Raw genomic sequence first — 18,554 nt, 5'->3', positions numbered from 1 at the left:
AATAATTTAAGATTTTTACTTTATAAATTACTGAAGTTTACTTCTATATTTGATAGATAAAACCGAGTATCTAATTAGTTTCAAGTGAGCTATTATTACGAGTTTAATAACTCTTATTAGATAACTGTGAATCAAATATAGAAAATAAACTACAATATTTTAGTTTGATTTTCGCTAATAATCAGAAAAAATGTACAGGACCAATAGAAAAGTATCAAGTATTTCTTTTGCGATGTAATCAGTTAACTCAGTTCTCGCCGCAGCAATCAATTTACTAGGGGTTTTATAAGGGCGTCCCACTTCCATTCCGGTTGATTACAATTGTCTCGCTGACCATCAATCCTATTTGTCCGAATATAGCTACTTTCCTGCCGAATTGATGTGTTTCTAACTCAATTTCATGTTCATTTTACTATCCTAAAATGTACAAAACAATTTCTATTAAAATCCTCCTCCTTAGAATTATATCTTCATGAAAGGGAAAAGCAAATGAAGTTAATCTAACATATCTTGCTGATTAGGAAATAATTTCTGTAGATGACATCGCCTTCCGACTCTTATATATTTTCGTTTCTTTTATGTATATTGTATACAAATTTACTTTCGTTTTAAAATATTCACATTTTGCAACTCACTAATAATGGGGTGTCAGTAAGAATGCAATTAATACCAGTAAATTAATGGAAGCGAAAAAAAATTTTAGATATCAAGTACAAAGTATTTTATGAAAAGAACATCCTTGTAAACGAGTAGGTACGAATATGTATGTGGTATGGGGACCGAACTTTAATAAGTATGTGTGCGATTCATTATTTCATGGATTAATCTCCATACCTCCACACTCTTATCAGAATTTCAATTGAATCGTGAATACAAGTGAAATGTAGACACTATCAGCCTGCTTCAATCCTATAGACGGATACTACTGTGGACTGATTTACCCATGACTGGGCTCATTCAGGTAGTTTATGTATCTTAACACGGCTATATTGTAATAGAAGAGCATTAACTCGAGATAGCGATTAACTTAACATATAAATGCTTATTCCATATAAGTATTATAATGGATAAATTTTATTATAAATGTTATACACATTTCGACACATAACATATAAGAAGTGAAATAATACTTTTGTTTTATATTTCTAATTTACCAAAAACATCAGAAAAGCGTACCTTAAAAACTTGCAATATAATTCCACTCCAGCTTTAAAGCACATGATGCTGAATAAGTCTACAGTTGCACACAATATAAGACTCGTAAAGCTTTTTCTTGTAGGTGCGTAATGACTTAATCGCTTTTAGTTAATAATACCGCTACAATAATCTAGTAACGTTTTTACAACATCATACATTAATTATACTGATTAGATAATTCGCAAGTATTATGTTGAAAATAATGTTTTTCGTTTTGCAAATAATTTTCACCTCATGGTCCTACTCATTTTTCTCATTATAAAATGATCGTATTCGTTATTCACAATGGCTACGAAAATAATATTCACTATCATATTTTTCATTCGTTCGCCTCGTTTAATTTAAATGTTTTACTTAAAAACCAATGCCACCCAAGCTTTTCAACCATTTCCAGCTCTGAAGGTACCTTAACCATCAAAAGCATATTCCTGATAAATATATATTTATAAATAAAAAAAAAATTGTTGAAAAAAGTTTAAAATTTAATTAAAAATTCCTTCTTAACGTCATGATAATTATATAAAATATTTTAAAAGAGCACTTTATATTTTACAGTCATATAATGCGTAATTTCGAATGTAGGTCAAAAAGGAATCTCTGCGCGCCATTTTTGCAACTTTCTTTTTAACGAGCCGAATGTGTTAGTTCTTTGAGACCAATTTTTTTTTACCTATGTTCTCAATTACTTACTTATCTTGGGTATAAGCGATTTACTTGAAAACTATGTTCACGTATGTTTTTGTTAAATGCCTTATATTGATTGCGTAGACGGCACACTGACATGGTAGAGCTAAAATGTTAGCTTGTAGTTTAGCTAGTACAGCAAGTTTTATAAATGTAAATTTCTTGTATATTCTTTCAATATAATTTTAAATGTAATTCATATATTTTGAACTGAAAGTAGATTACGTCTGAGTAAAAAAATATAAAGGGTATTTCAGACCGGGTTCACAGACCCCACATATAAACATGTTAATCTCGAGAAAGAATGGAACAACTTACGAAAAACATTTGTGAACAATTCTATTATTTTTTTTCGGTGATTGTTTTGGGTCCTGTATTACACAAATACTTTTATTGAACATTCAAAATAGTCCAACTTATGGTATTGACAGATATGTTATTTGTACTTATACTTTAAGTAAAAGAAAGTGATCAGTGATATATCTCTCATTTACTCTTTGTTCTCCGCTTGCCACAGTCAGACGCTTGTACTCTACGTCACGACGGCCTCAATATACATGTGTACATTTTTAGCAAGTATCAAATGCTTTACTATTGTAATTTTGTCTCCCTTACAAACGTTTGGGTAAAAGATATTTGAACAAAAGTAATGTAAAATATACATAAATGTGTAAGATATACACAATATACAATTAAATAAGTAAAGCAAGCGAGCACATTCTCCGTCAATGAGTCTCTCCGACCAAGTTTAAGTAAGTTCGCAGTTAATTTCACAGCAATATAGGGTCGTGTTTGAGAAACATTCACATAATTAGTTTTTTATAAGTTTAAGATCCTAGAAATAGGACAGAAAGTATGTGACAATTAATTACTTTCTGACTAGAAATAATTACTATAATAAAAAAAATTTTTGTAATCCAATGTACAACTTATTACACATTCAAAGATATTTGGGACAAAAACTAGATCCTCCAAACTCTTAGCAATTTAAAAAACAGCTGTAGTTATAGCGATTCATATAAACAGAATGCAAGTAATCATTATAGTATTAAATTTATAAAATTTATGAAAACAAAAAAAATAATTAATAATAGATTATTTAATGAAAGAGCAGCAACCCTACTACGGACTCGCCCGTTAATTAGCAAGGAAATGCCGCTAGAGCCAACTCGCTCCTTCGAAGTGGAAACTTTAGTTCTAAGTAAGCGAAAAGTGATAGACCGGAAGAGGTACGAGCATTATTGTTTGTGGGGAATGAGCGTAAAAGGAGATTGCTACGTTGTAATATATTTCGATAGTTTTGATTTTTTAACTGTTTTGATTCCATTATAATAATAACATTTTATTATAATGTAATTTTGTATGTACGAAGATAACGGATTCATGAAACACTATTTAACTTCAAAGGACTAAAATTAGTTTGAAGTTGAAAATTTTCTTTTGCATACAGTACACTACTGGTGAAGTTATTTAATATTTAATACTATGTCATCCAACATCGTATAAAGTTCCATTTTAATATAAAAAATACAGTCAATGAAAATATAATACAAAATAAGTCATTCGATTTTATTGAAATATCGACATGTACAAGGTGTACAAGTCATAATATGAGTCATGAGGGCGTACCAACTCAAAGTGAAATATGCGTAAAAACACGTGCCGTTGAATTCTCTCTTTTATATATAAATTTTCTCAAATGTCAAGACGACGTATGAATGTATTCACGAGTGTCGTATTTTATCGGCAAATATATAATTCTTTGGAAGTATTTGATTTATGGATACTTCGATTAACGATTCTATTCAACGCAGGTCTGTCTTACGGTAGGGTTTATCAGAGTATATCTTTTTTTTAATGTGTTGTTCCCAGTATATATTTTTTGACTAACTGATTACTGTATAATAAACAATATGCATTATTATTTCGAAGGAGTTTTGTCATATCTACTTCGATCGTGTATAGTTGATCACGTGTGTGTGTGTGTAAGTACTTACTATTTTGGTTTAGTGCAGGAATATAAAGGTACAGTAAACTTAGAGCTCACGTGTTATGAGAACATAACCGTTCATACGAGTACCTGCTAGATGCAGTCGAGAATGTGTAGCAACATACATAACAACTAACAAAATACCTTAGTTTCGTACGTTTTATTGTATACGGTATTCGTATGCTACATTTACTGTCGAGAGTCTCCTTCGGGGCAATCTATTGCTGAGCGTCACCGAAGGCGACGAATTGAATATGTATGGGCGATGAATGAAAATTCGATTTCTTCACTTTATTCAACTGGGAGACTTATTAGACTGTAGATTAGGTAATTAACTATTTATAATTTAGATATGTTCCTAGTATACGAGGTCATCGTGGCTCAGTAGTACAGCAACATGCACGACGTGATAGTAGGTTTGATAATCGCTGTGAACAATAGTAACTTGTCTGCAATATGACAAATGCATGATCATATTATGTGTGTGTATTTGGTACATTTTGTTTCTTGTCAACAAATAAATTAATTTACATTGTAACAATCTGCAACGACGATATTTTATATAGCTCTATATTTTGCCATTAAGCTTTGGTTTTGAAACAGGAATTAAATTCACCCCAGTTGCTGCTTTAAAATTTTTATATTTTTTTTACGATTTTTAAATGGTTCGCTGGCATTGTAGAGCTGTAAGATGAAAGTACACTTCTTTTTTTTAAACATTGAAATTACAATTTTAAATGAAACTGGTTATTTGAATAGTTCTTCCATGGAAATATAGTAAGTTTTCAAATTATGAATATTGAAGTATTTTTTAGGGTTCCGTACCTCTTAAGATCACTTTGTTGTCGTACGTGACAACTAATTGATCTTATAAGGGTTCTAAAAAATATTAACTCTAAAAGAGTGGCAAAAATTAATATTAAAGCCGCTAGTTCTAGTCAGATATTAAATGAAAAGGCTCAGACTAAGCTAAGCTAGAATTTCAGAAAAAAATTGTACTGAATCCTCAGTGGGTGAGCCCGACTCGCACTTGTCCAATATTATTACTTTTAGGTTTGCCAGTATTATATAACGTTATAAAAGTATTTTATAACGGATAAAAATGGCGGCAGTTTGGACTTGATCAAAAATCCATGATAGTTAAAATACATTCCAGATATATTTTAACAATATTTATAGAAGAAGTGGGCTGGAATGAAAAAGTGCGATGATGGATATTGAATGGAATTGGTAGAGTCGTACAACGCTAGTTTATCTCAGATTATTTGTATATTAACTTAAGTACCTAATCATTTAGAAATGTAGCCTGTTATACACAATTTCTTAATTACATAATTTTGTTGTAGTAATTTTTATTTTTCAACACATATTTTCATAAAATTTTCTTAGCATATATAATTTCAACTTACGGTTAACAGACGGTATATTGTACCTCGACATTATATTATCATAATAATATATGTACGTTTAGTGAGTACTCTCGTTATGATAATAGCTAAAGGTGCACCTGAGTTGTTTAGCAATATCATATTTTGTAGCTAAACTCTACTCTGCACACAATAAGTACATATAATGACAAATTTCATTTAATTGACACTAACAAAATAGTTAGTAAAACTTTATTTTTGACTCAAAGTAAATATTATTTTGGTCATAGGTTTAAGAGACAGATAGCTTCTGTGCTATCCTATTATTTTGACTTATCAGCCAAGAACTTGGCTACTACTTCAACTGCTTCTATTGAGCAGACTGACATTCCAATTTATTCTGACATTATGTCTAATAATTTACACTCTGTTGACATTTCTCAACATTTAAATTAATTTCTCAGACAACAGAGGTAGCAACCTCTAGCTCTAATTTATTATTAAATATCCATTTGATCCAGCCAGCTTTACAATTAAATTACAATAATCACGCACATTGCACATCATCACAATATCCATGCAAAAATAATAATAAAAATGTTAATTCTATTAGATTAGTTCATCAGAACATCTGTTGCTTGACGGGGGGCAAGCAGCTAGAGCTGGAATTATTCATGAACTCGGAGGAAATTAGTATTTTGTGTATTACTGAACATTGGTTAAAGGTGAACCAGCTCATGTTTAATTTCAGAAACCACCGGGTAGGAAGCTCATTCTGCAGAATCAACACAATACATGGGGGGTCGCTTATAATATTAAACAAGAACCTTAAGTTCAAGGAACGGAAAGATATTGTGTCCCTTTCTGTAGAATGTTCTATCGAATTAGCGTGTGTTCAATTAGAGCAATTCATTGTTATATGTGTATACAGACCTCCCTCCGCCAATTTAAAATTATTTTTAGAAGTAATGGATGAGGCCTTAAGCAAACTTACCAAGTCGGGTAAGCCTTTGTTAGTGTGTGGGGACTTTAATGTTAATATTTTGGAAAGTTTTAGTCCCACCATTAATTTATTAAGTCTTTTTAAGTCACACAATTTACTTAATTTATTTATGGAGCCAACCAGAATAACTCCTACGACTAGTACTTGTATAGATAACATATTTACTGACATTATTCCATGCTACAAAAGCATTATTAATAAATTGGATTCTGACCACTCTGGTCAGCTAGTAGAATTCTATAGTAAGAAAAAACAGGTGGCTAAGAAAAGAATTGCTGTTGTACCTGTCACAGCTAGTCGTTTGGAACGTATGAGAGTTAGTTTACTAACTAATTTACTAGTTTTAGATATAACTTTACCTCCCAATTCTTTGTACAATTCTTTTTTTTACTCTTTTATTAATAAATTTCATTCAATATTTACTCCCAAAGAGATTACAATTACTGATAGTCCTATCTTTGGAGACTGGGCCACAGCAGGTATTTATAAGAGTAGGGAGACACTGTATATGTTATATTATGAAAAACAGTTTAATAGTGGTGAAGAGTTTAAAGAGTACTTAAAATCTTACTCTAAAATTTTCAAAAGAGTTTGCAAAATTGCTAAATCTTTATTTATTAAAACAAAAATCAGAAATAGTAATAATAAAATTGAAGCCACTTGGAAGGTTGTTAATGCCGAGACTGGGAGAACTAGGGTGAAAGATTCTAATTTTAAACTTAGTATTGACGGTCACATTGTTGATTCCGATTTGGAAGTGGCCATTGCATTTGAAAAGTTTTTCTCTACTTTCCCAGTCAGTCTAACAAACGATTTAGGTTCTTCCACCACTATTGCAGAATCGTTAATTAAAGACAATGTTCCCGAATTTTATAATGGTTTCGTTTTCCGTCATGTAAATTATTCAGACATTAGTGTAGCTTTCAAATCAATTAGTATGAAAAAGACAGCCGACTTGTGGGGTGTCTCAGTTAATATCATAAATTCTTTAATTGATATTTTGATTCCTGATTTAGTTACAATTTTTAATAGATGTATTGATTGTGGAGTGTTTCCTGATTTGATGAAATATAGTAAAATAACTCCATTGTTTAAATCAGGTAGTACGCAAGACCCCACAAATTTCAGACCGATTTCAGTACTACCTACGTTTAGTAAAATTTTTGAAAAGCTGATACTCAGTCAGCTTCTTACTTATTTTAATAAAAATAAATTACTGCACACAGGTCAATTTGGTTTCACTCGTGGAAGGTCAACATCTGATGCTGGGGTCAAATTATTAGAGAGTGTATTCGCGGCTTGGGAGGAGTCACGTGATGCCTTTGGGGTGTTTTGTGACTTATCCAAAGCATTTGATTGTGTGCAGCATAAAACTCTTATCAGGAAGCTACACCACTATGGTATAAGAGGCATTGCTTTGGATCTTCTCACTTCTTATTTAAGTGATAGGATTCAAAAGGTAAATGTCAACGGGAAACTATCACACGGGTCACCTGTAGCATTGGGGGTGCCACAAGGCTCTATTCTGGGTCCGTTTTTGTTCCTTTTGTACATTAATGACTTACCTCACCTTATGAGAGATATCTGTGAAATGGTGTTGTTTGCAGATGATACATCTTTAGTTTTTAAGGTTAATAGACAGCAATTGGAAATTGACGATGTAAACAATGCTCTTTCTAGGATATTGCACTGGTTTAGTGCCAATAACTTGCTTTTAAATAGTAGTAAAACTAAATGTATCAGGTTCTTTACTAAGAATGTTCAACAAGTAGAAACCAGGGTTTTGATGAACAATAAGGAACTTAAAGTAGTTAATGAAACTGTTTTCTTAGGTATAACATTAGATGCTAAGTTACAATGGGGTCCGCATATAGAAACTTTATCTGGTAGACTTAGTTCGGCAGCGTATGCTGTCCGCAAGATTCGTCAACTGACCGATGTTGACACCGCGCGTTTAGTATACTTCAGCTATTTTCATAGCATTATGTCTTACGGCCTATTACTTTGGGGTAGTGCCGCTGACATAGATACCATTTTTGTGCTCCAAAAACGGGCTGTCCGAGCAGTCTATAAAATGGGTCCACGGGAGTCACTAAGGAATAAATTTAAAGACTTTAACATCCTCACACTACACTCCCAATATATTTACGACAACTTAGTATATGTGCATAAGAATATTAATAAATTTAATAAAAACAGTGACCTCCATCAATATAATTTAAGAAATAAAAATAAGCTTGCTGTGCCCTTCTCTAGGCTCCATAAAGTGTCTCACTCATTCGTAGGTCAAAGTATACACTTTTATAACAAACTTCCAAACGACGTGGTTAATTTATCACTGAACAAATTTAAAAAAGTGGTAAAGCACAGGCTCTGCCAAAAAGCTTATTACTCTGTTAAAGATTATGTTCGCGATAAAGATGTTTGGAAATGAGTTGCTCTATTTCTAAGTTAAAATTGTTAATTGTGATTTATAACAAATGTTGGCATTTAAAAAGAGTGGCCATGAGTTTCTTTGCCTGTATCTTCTCATGAGCTCAACCATTTGAACGGGCTTTTTTCAAGTCAAAATTGCACATTTTTTTTGGTTATTTTGTTTTCCATTTTTTTTTATCTTTTATGACATGTCCAAGTGAATGTTAAGCATTTTTATGGAATAAAGATATTTTGACTTTGACTTTGACTTTGTACACTGAAAATTATGAAAATAGAATTTTGAAACTTAGCAATTCTTTATTTATTTTGTACAAATATTTTTAATATACACTGTTATTAGTGTTTAAATATCCTATGGGATAGATTTTTAACCTTTAACTATGGACGTGATTTTTTTATAACACACATATGGACGTCGGGTCTGTCAGACCAGTGTATTTATTGGTCATATTCCGTCTGTTTTTTAAAGGAAGGAGACAATTTTATGTTTTAGTTTACATGAATAGCCTCAAATCAAACAAGATCAATATAAATAAAATCGCTTTTTATTAAACTTTACGCATCACAACGATTTAAGTAACTTAAAGTCACAATTTCAGTCTTTGGCCACATGGGATGACTCTTAAGAAAATAATACTATAAAAAAAAGACAGATAATAAAATAATTTTTTTTTTAACAAAATATAAAGTCTAACAATTAAAAAAAATAAAGAAATTACATTTTATGGTATAAAATAAAAATTTTGACAACACCTCAAGATAAGGTACAATTGAACATCGATACACAGTGGCTTTCAACATTGTAGGCAAACAGGACGATTGCAGTCAACATAAGTATGTGTTGTCTTTCTATATATCTTTTGGGGGCAAAGTGTACATGTTTTTCAAGAACCCAAAACTATTTTTTTAGCTTCATGTTCAATAAATGATAGATCAGATCGCGAAACGCGAGTCAAAGTCATTCTCAATTCTTAGAGTAGTTTAGTATACGAAACGCGTCTTTTTGTTTGATAAAGTGTTATTTTCTTTATAAAATATCGTCGTCCAATTCTTTTTTTGATGTTGATTATAAAGTACCGATATTTTTGTCCCTGACGTGCTTGGTCGATCATTTTTTTCCATTTTATCATAAAATCTAAAAAAATTGAATCTTTTTTGGTAAATAATATTTATATTACTAAAATATATAAGAAATAATGCAAAATAATATATGATATATAACAATAAAAACATTTGAATACAAATAATACAATTAAAATATTAAAGTATATTTTGTAATATTTTAAAAATATATGGCGTTTTGAAATCATTAATGTATGGGAAACATGGACGTCGGGTCTGACAGACCCAGGCCGCGTTTAGAAAGTTAAATACTCACGTGTTTTGAACCCAGAGACACAACCACTGCTATCTACATTCATTTTGTCATTAATATGAAAGGTACTGAGCGACTCAGTGGCGGAGGTCACCGAGAAGTGGCCGATTTGTAGAATTCGTAGAACTAGATGGGTCTGTCAGACCCGACGTCCATACTTAAAGGTTAATTTAAATAAGTTTTAAAGTTAGTTACATAAGCATAAGGATACATTCCGATGACGCCGCACTTGCACCTCGCGGAATCGAACAATAGTGTTTTAGTATTTTGCTGATTTAACTGTTTTGAATTATATAAAATTTTAATAAAGATTCTCTGTCTTCAACTTGCTTTAAAACAGAAAGGTTGTTTATAAAATTAAATAAATAATTTTTAAAAAGCCTTTTTCTCGCCTGAGTAATTTAACTGGCGCAGTCGGTAGGATCGCGGCGTGTTTGGCTTTAATCAAACTCTTAAAGCCCGCGAACGGTTTCTATCGTTATTACCGCGATCTATTAAGAAGAATCTACGACGGCGAGACCGGCGGAGCACCTAAGCATCGGAGGTTCTGCCAAGCAGTTGAGTCCCGGTTGGAGATGCAGAGGTTTCTTTGGTGAGTACTTTTGTTATCCAAGTTCCTATGCTATATTTCCTTCCGTATTTTTGTATCTGTCTATATAGCTCAAATCGCGATAGGCATTTACTATTATTGAATAAGTTTATGAGAAATAAATGAAATAATAAATAAATGAAATAATAAATGAAATGAAATAATAAATAAATGAAATAATAAATGAAATGAAATAATAAATAAATGAAATGAAATAATGAATAAATAATTAAATGAAATAATAAAATATTATTTTAATAAATATTATATTGAATTGAAATATTTTATTTGTTTTAATTATTTTGTTAAATAGGTTAGTCGTGATTAAAAGATAAAATGTCTTTTGAAAATTGCGAGAATTCTAGTTTTAAGTTAATTTCAGATTTTATGCCACGTTACGATGGTAATTCAAAAACGTTGAATTTTTATATTAGAGAAGTAGATAATATATTGAAATTAATAGAGGGCGCAGCGAAACACCACCCCGCTATTGTGTGTTTGATAAAAAGTAGACTCAGTGGAGCCGCAATAGATGCAATAGCATACGAAGAGTCTCTAGACTCGTGGGACGCGATTAAACGCGCTTTGATTAGAAGATTAGGTGAACCTAGGAACGAAATACAACTAATGCAAGAGCTAACTCGAACGCGACGTAATAAAAATGAAGACGCGGAAACTTTTGGGAAACGCCTTCGAGACATACTTGACACCCTTTTGTCCGTAGGTAAACATAGTAACAAAGAATATTATGAAAACATGGTTATAGAGCAATATACGAACCAATTAGACTTTCAAATTTCAATAGGTGTGCGTCTAGCCAGGCCTACCACATTAGAACTAGCAATTGTACAAGCTAGGCAAGAAGAAGCTAACCTCACATACAATAGATTTGATAATAATTTTAATATGTCAAACCCCCAAAGTAAGGTTAAAGAAAATCATAGAAACTTTATTCCATTTTCAAATTCACAATCTAGATTAAATAATCCACCTATGCACGTAAATTCAAATTTTACCCCTAGACAAAATAACTGGACACCAGAACAACGTCAACAATGGGTTCAGTCAATGCTACCATGGAAAAACCGACAACCCTCAGGTAATTATAGACCTTTTATTAATCATAGAGGTAACATCCCTCACCAGCAAATAAATCCACCCCAAAAAATATCAGATGTGACTATGAGGTCAACAAATAAACCAGAGAAGCCGCAGTTCGCAGTGGAGGAACTCTTCTACACAGACGAGCCACAGGAGCAACAACTCAATGAGTATTCCCAACACTACACCCCAGGTGAGTATTATTATGATAATATACATATACCAGACGAGCAGGATACTTATGAACCAGTTAATGACGAAATAAGTAACCAGCAGGATTTTACGTTAGGCATAGACCCAGACGTAAAGAGATAGTAAAAATAAATAATCATGATAAAGATCATTTACCCTACATAGTAATTCCCGAATTTAAAGGTAAGTTTTTAATTGACACAGGAGCTTCGAGATCCCTTATCTCACCAGAAGTTATACTTAATTCTATTTTTCAAAATTGTGTAGAATATGAACCATTTGAAATAAAAACAGCTCATGCGACAACACAGCATAATCATGTAGTGAATTTACCTTTACCCCCAATCTTTAATAGTGATACTCTTCATAAATTCCTTATTTTTGATTTCGACCCTAAATACAAAGGACTTATAGGTCTAGATTTATTAAAATCATTATCTAGCAATATTAATTTGAAAAATAAAATACTACATACAGCGACAGCCGACATACCTATTTATTTCGACTATAATAAGAAACTTATAAAAATAGAACCAAAGTGTGAAAAACTTATCACGTTAAAAACAAACTATACTGACGGATTTTATATCTACGACGACTATATTTGGTCTAAGGGATTAACATCCCCTGCTGCTATTATTAATGTTAAAAATGGAAAATTTATAACCAAAGTCATTAATACTAATTCAGAAGGACGAACCATAAGTAACATAGGTACATTTAAATTACGACCATATAATATTATATATAAAAAAGGCAAACAAAATACAAAAGCTGACGAATCATTATCAACCGTAAATTCTAACAATATTAAAGACGACAATATATTTGACAGTATATCCCAAGACATAAATGCACAAATTAATGAAAACATAGTGCAGGTACCCCCTGTATCTAGTAATAACAACGATAACAACATAGAGCCTGACAACGACAGACATAAGATTCGCCCGTCAGAGACTGACAGTACGAGTATCAGTACTATTGTTCCTAATAACTTAGTGTCCACCAACCATTCCCAAATAGATAACGAAAATAAAGGTTTACTAATTAAATATAACGATAATGACAGACAAGTTAGGCAGTTTAACCCTAAAATAACGCCCAGTTCGAAATATAACCCTAAAATAACACCCAGTTCGAAGTACAGAGTTGATAATAGAGTAACTAGATCATTGATAAAGGACGTATGTACCAAAGTAAATAATACTGAGAAGAAAATAGTATCATCTTTAAGGAAATACATAAGAAGACCACATAAGGTAGGTGAAACAGTCTATGAGCAAGTAGCTAAGACGGCGCTCAGAGATAAAGCCATACCAGATTTCAAAGGTCCGTATAAGATAATTAATTTGCACCCTTACTATATAACGGAGATTATAAAAAATCATCCAAACTCTAATTCTAATAGAGTTCGTTATAAATTGCTACGAAGGCCTCATCTTATTTCAGGTCCCTCGTGTTCCACAAAATAACCCTAGATCCCATACATAATGGAATTTTATTATATTATATTATTATTTAAATTTTATTAATTAAAGAAAAACTCTGAAACAAAATGATACGTTTAACCTTGCTTTTACTTACTTAATAACGAATAAATATTATATATAATAGTTCTATATACAGATAAATATTATATATAATAATTTTACATACAAATAAATACTATATATAATAATATATAATTATTTTAAAGAACTTATTTTGTTGTATGCGAGAATACTTCATCTTAAAGGATATATAAGGTTTATAGAAATAAAATAGAATATAAGTTAGATTTACTTATAAAAAAAAACAAAAAAAAAATATTTTTACTATTTCTAGAGTTAATCATGGTATTATATATGGTTTAGTTTCGATAGTAGTTAGATACTACTAATTATTATAAGGAAATTTATTAATTCATAAAAAATATATGTAGTTTTAATTTTGTAAACATTAAACCTATTCAAATAAATAAATCAAAGTGTCTATTATGATGAAAGCATATAGTACAGAACATTTCCTAATTTCCATCCTAGAAATTCCTTCCATTTCTAATGATAAATATAACCTAGTTATTCCTTATTTCCAACCCTTATACTTGGTAACAAAGGGCACTCTTACCTAAAAGAAGGATTTAGAATATATACCTCTCGATTATATACATCAACTTGCATATAATATCCAAACCTTAGAAGAAGAGGAGAAAATAAAGAAATAGAGTATTATCCTGGCTGTTTCAAGCTTATCTATGATTATTATATACTACTATAATAAATGTTATTTTTGGAAAATCTACGAGCATTTTCCCAGAGTCCCGGAGGAAACCAGCAGCGAGGACGCTTCAGGAACCTGCAGGACCAGCTTCCATCTTAAGGAGGGAGGAGTTACATAAGCATAAGGATACATTCCGATGACGCCGCACTTGCACCTCGCGGAATCGAACAATAGTGTTTTAGTATTTTGCTGATTTAACTGTTTTGAATTATATAAAATTTTAATAAAGATTCTCTGTCTTCAACTTGCTTTAAAACAGAAAGGTTGTTTATAAAATTAAATAAATAATTTTTAAAAAGCCTTTTTCTCGCCTGAGTAATTTAACTAGTTGCCTACTTAATTATTTTTAAATTCACTTTTACGCTACGGTCCCTGCAAACATACCTTTTTCACCTCGTCCACTGTTATCTTATATGAAAATACATGCCCTCTGGGGGTCTTTATGTTTTTTACCTGACATTCCTCCCGTATCATTGATACTGAGTTCTAGAAGATCAACCGGGGCTTCCCCTGAGTTCACTAATATCGTCGCCTGTGGGCTTTTTGCAATATGATAAGTTAATCCAGATTTTTTTGTGTGTGTTACAAGATTCATGTATCGAAATAAATGGAAAACTAATCAATGATAATAATATTTAACTGTACCCTTATATCACGCAGTGAACACTTAAACAATCCACCTAAAAGTGATGTGTTTTTTACTATTACAAAATGTTTACTTGAGTGCATCATTCATACATACATTATAATGTCATTGAATAAAAATGAAATCTAGTGCGCTTTTAAACAGGACTGAAAGCTGAATGCCAACTTGTAACCCTCTCGTCAAATCCTCTCTCGTCAAATCTCTTTTCATTCATGAATAAAAAGGCCGTGTTGGATCATTCTTAGTTTCCAGTCCAGTCCATATTTATTTTCAAATAAAAATGCTTTATGAAAGCAAAATTACGAGAAGACAAATATATGATGTGATTTAAATTTAAAGCTCGATTAACATATAATGAAAATGTGAAAATATATAAATATTCAGAGACAAAGCAACCAGACTTTCATTATTTTATAAAGCCTGGAAGTTTCTGTGCACATCCAACACCGGTGAGTACTATTAAGAAGTATGGATCTTGGGTGGTGGTTACTTTGGTAGTTATTAGTTAACTAAAGTTCAAATTCTGTATCTAACTTCCGTTAAATTATAATACGAACAACCGATCCTAGATATTAAATAGGATGACAAGCGTCATAAACATTCTTGGAATTAAAATTGTTTTTTCTTAAGGAAAGGTTTACTTTTCCCAATTAGTAACGAAATCAAACATTACGGAACAATTCTTGTAAACTATATGTTAATATTTTTTGCCTTATACTTTTTTGATGAGGAATTTATAAATTCATAAATAATAAAATATGTAATTTTGCAGACCAATAACCGCCGGAATGTGCCGCGGTCCTCTGGCGTCACGAGCTGGTATTATAAAAGTTCTTGCACGCTATTTACATAAAAAATGAGACGAGCGTCCATGGTGACCCGCTTAAATTAAGGCTTTTGAACTTTAATTTTGCATAATATATATTAACTCACATAAAAAAATATGTAATATTTAATATTTAGAACATTATTTTTTTTGGCTAATGTTTCATTAGTAGTCACTCAGTCACAGAGATCGCTAGGTTTAGCCTCAAATTGTAGAAGAATAAAATAAAATAATTATGAATATTTACTCCACATTGGAATATATGAAATTTATTTCAAAATATTATATTCATGTGGTAAATCATTAAAAGCTGCCTGAATTGAATCAGACTAATAGCTCTTAAACTAGGAGCAACAATGTACAACAGAACTACGAGTATACCGCGACGCCGTTCATTGCGAGGACCGCGCCGTGCTTCACTGAAACTGAAACTTATAATTACCCGTCACGCGCAGGTCGCGACAATTATATATTATTAACTATGTCTGTGTCAAAATTGCTTCGAACAACTGGTCTCATTTAGTCTCTACTAGACGTCATTTACTAAACGATACTTTTCAAATATGGAATATTATAGTTACATTAGAGTTAAAACAAAAGAAAACAGAAACTCCCTAAGAGCTAATATAAGTTACTTAATTTTGACATTTCTCTTTTAAGTTTATCATAAGATCATCGTTCATGTAATTTTATATCATACTCAGACACTACGATCCCAATGGAATTTTTAAAATTAGAATAGCTTAAAGAAAAATACAACCAAATTTAATATAGAGAGGACTCTCGAGGGGCGATCTACAGCCCTCTGGTGTCACACACTGATATTATGAAACTTTCTTCAATCTACATAAACAATGAGCGCAGGGTTCGTTCGCTACTAAATAGAAACCCTTTAGAATGTTACTTTTGCATATCCGTATTAATGATATAATCTATTGTAGAGATACACAATGTCGATACCATTACCTGTACCGATTGTTGTGTTCAAATCACGTCCAAAGGAATAATTATGTTTATTGCTATCTGATTAGATGACGTGGGACTATTAGGTAAAGTACTATAATACTACTAACAAATAATATTTTAGCCCATTTTTTTTCATCAGCCTATCGCCGTCCACTGCTGAATGTAGGCCTTCCTCATCAAACGCCAACCATCCCGGTCTTGGGCTTCTCGTATCCATCCGGTGCCAGCCACCTTCTTTAAATCGTCCGTCCATCGTGCTCTAGGGCGTCCTACACTACGCTTGCCTAAGCGCGGTCTCCACTCTAGCACGTATCGGCTCCATCGACCGTCGGTACGTCTTTTAGCACATACGACGAGTAAATTAGTAAAGCTGAAAGTGTTTTAATTTATTCCAGTAAAAGATTTTTTTAATCTGACGCTGGAAACTTTTACAATTTTTTCTGTACCAGATCGGTTAATGTTGTTGGTACATGAATATGTTTTGTTGTAAAAAAGACATTAAAACTTTTTTCTTAATTACATCTTGGATTATTAATTAAGCAACCTATGAATATCTACGGGTAAAGTAAAAAGAAGCTATCTTTATTTATTTAAGCATTCATATTTTTATTAAGCATAAAAAATAAACACAGTAATTCATTATACAAAAGCAATGTTCATTTTATGCCTATTATCGTATAAAAGTGAATTTTAATTACGCTTCGAGAAAGAGAATTAGAGAATACAAAAGTAACGACGTAGTACTAAATTTATAATTGTTTGTAAATACGGTATTAAATAAATTAATGTAGACTTAACAAGACAATATTAATAAAAATTATGAAAGTCCGTAATTTTAGCCAATTATATTTTTTCTTTTCAGCGATTTTGCGAACACATTTCCAATCATTACAGCGCTTGAGAGGCTTTTTGACGAATTTCCTTTGTAATCGTATAAGTAATATGTTTGTGCTTTTCCTACTCAAATAACGTTCACATATAAAATCACATTTTTAATATTTAGTATAGATTATTTAAGTAATTAAGCCATTGTATAATACATGTAGTGTTCTTACTATTTACAAAACAAACAGAAATAAACCGGAAGGTGAAAAATAAAAGTTTCAAATGATCCTTAATAGAAATTAAACGAAAAAAAATAGTTGACAATCCGCCAGCCTGGAGGCACGCCAGGCGCACCGTGTTGCGGCTTCTCATAAAGGTAGCAAATCCAATGTCCACAATGTATTCAGTTTTAAATTAGCCATCTTGGCACGTCCCGAGGGAAGTGCGGGTCATTTGTATCAGATATACAAATAATATGATCCAAGGCGACGACCACATTACTCGTAATTTCATAGAGAGTATAGTTTTACATTTTTACCGTTTCTTAATTTTACAGCACTCAGGCATGAAATTATCAACACAATTGTAAACCACATAATATAGATATTTTAATTAAGAATGTAATCTAAGTTTAATCTGCCATTTTACTTGCCTCGAGGGACAATCTCGAAGCAATCTATTACCGAACGTCACCGAGGGCGACAGAGTCCGCCTGAATATGTATATAGTATAGGCGATGAATGAAAAATCGATGTCTACAGATTATTCAACAGGGAGACTCATTACACTATAGGATACATCTAATGTATATACAGGGTGAGTCATATTGAACTTTCCGATTTCAATAAGGTGTGTATTAAAAACAAAGCGACATGCAGTAAAAATTATTTTATTGTTTGAAAGCACATAACATGCAGTTTTAATTTAGTTAGTTTTAAAAATGATATCCTGTAAATGTCTACCTCCATTGACCACACACTGCTGAAGCCTTTCCCGGAAGTTGTCCATTACTCGTCGAGTCATATTCAGCGGAATAGCATTGATTTCTTCCGTGATTGCAGCCTTCAGTTCATCGATGGTTCGGGGACGATGCGT

Source organism: Heliconius melpomene, chromosome 15, assembly GCF_056956725.1.
Source record: "Heliconius melpomene rosina isolate 202511_hmr_F chromosome 15, ASM5695672v1, whole genome shotgun sequence".
Lineage (NCBI taxonomy): Eukaryota > Metazoa > Arthropoda > Insecta > Lepidoptera > Nymphalidae > Heliconius > Heliconius melpomene.
This window is presented reverse-complemented; position numbering follows the sequence as displayed.